Source organism: Thamnophis elegans, chromosome 7, assembly GCF_009769535.1.
Source record: "Thamnophis elegans isolate rThaEle1 chromosome 7, rThaEle1.pri, whole genome shotgun sequence".
NCBI lineage: Eukaryota > Metazoa > Chordata > Lepidosauria > Squamata > Colubridae > Thamnophis > Thamnophis elegans.
Genome location: NC_045547.1, coordinates 27,747,463 through 27,750,922, shown reverse-complemented (window position 1 = coordinate 27,750,922; position 3,460 = coordinate 27,747,463).

Below are 3,460 nucleotides of genomic sequence, written 5' to 3'. Positions count from 1 at the left end.
CTTCGTTCCACAACAGTAAACAAAATATTCTTGGTATATGTCATATTCTCTTGGTTGTTCATTTTATGTAAGGAAAAGGCAAGTAGAAGTTGATTTTCTCTTCTTCCTGAGTTCTATTCTTACGTTCAAAAGACCAAATAAGAAGAAAAATGTCCATTTCCCTCTTGTAAATTCTCCACAAAATTTAGAAATCTTAATTCATGAACAATAGTTTTATTCTGAATTGATATGTGTTCAGCCTTATCTATACTAAAATGTACCCACTTTTTACAGTTTAAAAAGTTTTAAGGATCTTCATATATCCATTTTCTCATTTAGTCTTACTTTGGCGGCACTTCTAGTTTTTCTTTAAATTATTCTTTCTAAAATATTAGGAGTGATGGATGGCAACCATAACAAAATCAAGTACGACTGAAGGGGAAAAGAAACCTTGCTTTTCCCTAAAAGAACAGATCTGGTTAGGAAGTATCCCAAAAGGTAATAATGTTAGAGGTCCATTAGAAAGAACTTGAGAAGTCTACCTTTCCTCCTATTCATTTTAACTGCTCTTCTTACTTTAAATTTAGTTAAGGATGTATTTTTATAAACCTTTTTTTTAAAAAAAAGTAGAAATTCTCTAGGATTTTTTTCCTTACCTTTCTAACTCCCTGTCCTTTGCTGCTACTCACTGCTTTATCCTATGATTGTACTAACAGACAATTTCTTGTTTGCCCTATTACCCGACCGCTGGTAAGTTGATATTCCATCATATGATTCGTTGTAAAGCTCAGGCTGAAATTACTGTGTAACCAGATGGCAATAAAACACACCCGATAAGATGAAAGACGGTTGGCTTTTCCCAAGGACTATGAAGTTATTGTGCAGAAAAAGAAATAAATATATCATTATCCAAGTATAATAGAATGCTGTAAAATGCTTTTATGTTTACTCCAAACTGTTTCCAATGCATTCAGTTGACTTTATTTATAGATAGATATGCCCAAGATTGCAAGCAGGCAATGTAATCTTATACTTGTCAGTTCACGGGATCAAAAGAAGCTGCCTTGTGCTGAGTTTGAACCTTGGTTTAGCTTCTTAGCTTTTCTACCTGGTGAATGGACTATTATCTACAAGATGTTGCCCATAGAGACTGGGAATTATAGCTCAGCAATATTTGGCTTTCTATCTCGGGACTGTAAAAATTAGAAGCAAAGGACTTGCACAATTCTATGTGGAAATGCCAAACACTGAGTTTTTTTTGGAAATAAAAATGGGCTTTGCCATGTGTTCCCCCCTGAAGCCTGCAATCCAGCCCCTATGACTAAGTCTGTCTTTACTATGTAGCCTTATCAAAACTCTTCTTGAGAGTCGGGTTTAAACAGAAAAGTACAGTGAGGGAGAACAGAAACCAATACTTGGTGGTAATATCTGGAGAACAACTGGTTGAGGGTCTATGATAATTTGCCGTGGTCAACTTGCTGTGGCCAATATGCAAAGTCTCTTTATTCAGCCAGATCCTTCATAAGAAAAGATGCCGAGATGGCTGAGATTTTCCTCCCCCTACTCTATAAGATTTATAATCTAGATTTACTCACATTTGTAGAACATATTTAGTGCATATTTAGTGTTTTTATGATTCTTGACCTTTAGCAAAAGGCCAGGGATAATAAGCATACACTTGAGAGTCCTTTGTTTATCTGTATCAATGCTTCCTTTGAGGTGTACCATGCTGCTTTTATCACATTCCTTTGGGAGGCAAAAGTAACTCACCCTTAATTATAGGTAACTTAAAGTGACTGTACTGCAATCTTAGTTCACAAGACAATGTCTGTGCTAAATTGCAACAAGGGTTAGATTTGCTAATGAAATGTTCAACCTGACAGAGTAGAACTGCTCCAGAAGACAGGACAGGAAATTACAAGGCAATAGATCTCATTTAGACATAGAAAAAAAAAATCCTAATAGTTAGTCTCATTCAGCTGTGGAACAATCTGCTTCCAGAGATGGACTTTCTTGTGCTGAGCATGTTTAAATAAAGGCTCGATGACCATGTGTTAGGGACAATATAATCACTGTATTAGTCAGGAGGTTGGATTAGATGATCTTTAAGATCCTCCAGATGTTATATTCTGATTCTATTAGAATCGGAAGTAACCTTAGAAGCCATCTCCTGCTCAAAGATAAATGGGATCTGTAATGCAGAATGAATTTACAGCAGCTCTGACCAATGGCCATCCAGTTTTTACTTAAACATCTGTAGCAAAGGGAGGCCTTCTGTTACTTCATGTAGTTGAACTTATCTTGCAATTAAAGTCCTTCATTACAATCCTTTCTGTTCCTTATTCTAAGAAGAAGTCATCTATATATAACAGAGGGATAAAATCAAGATTACGTGAAGTGTTAATATCCTTTTATATTGCCTTGGTACGTTTTGGTTGCCACGATGTAAAAAACATGTCGAGACTCTAGAAAGAGTACAGAGAACAGCAACAAAGATGATTAGGGGACTGGAGGCTAAAACATATGAAGAACGATTGCAGGAACTGGGTATATCTAGTTTCATGAAAAGGACTAGAGGAGACATGATAGCAGTGTTCCAATATCTCAGGGGCTGCCAAAAGAAGAGGGAGTCAAACTATTCTCCAAAGCACCTGAGGATAAGACAAGAAGCAATGGATAGAAACTAATCAAGAAGAGGACCAACCTAGAACTAAGGATTTCCTTAGTTTCCTGACAGTTAGAACAATTTATCAGTGGAACAACTTGCCTCCAGAGGTTGTGAATGCTCCAACACTGGAAGCTTTAAAGAAGAGATTGAACAACCATTTATCTGAAATGGTATAGGGTTTCCTGCCTGAGCAGGGAGTTGGACGAAAAGATGTCCAAGATCCCTTTCCAACTCTGTTATACTTTATTCTATATTTCCTTCCACATTACCATCCTTTTTAAAGAAAAGAATCACATCTCTCCTTAATATTTATTTATTTATATTTGTTAGACTTCCAGAATTTTTGAAAATGGCACATTTGTATAGAGGCTGAACAGTATGTATCTGGAGGATGCCAAATGATTTATATTTAAGAAAATGAAGGAAACTCTTTCTCTATAACATTTTCCCAGTTGCTGTTCATTGGCACTGAACAGGGAAAAGCCATTCACTTTATGATTCATAGATTTATTAAAAAATGACCATCCATCGCTAAGAAAGCTAGGCTTGGTTGCTTATCAGTTTATAGGACAAATGGCCAAGTCCTATATTTCCATCGAATCCAAGAAGCTAGCTGTTTTCTCAGCTTAATATAAATGCAGAAAGAAAGCACTGCAATTCTTCTCTTAAGTGTGAAATATTTCTGCTGTATACAACTTCAGTGGTATCCAGAGGGTGTTTTTTTTTAAATGCTTTGAGAATTATAGGAATTTAATGGGTGGCAATTCTTTGAAGAAAGGAAAACAGACAGATACTTTTTTCAGTAAGCACAGG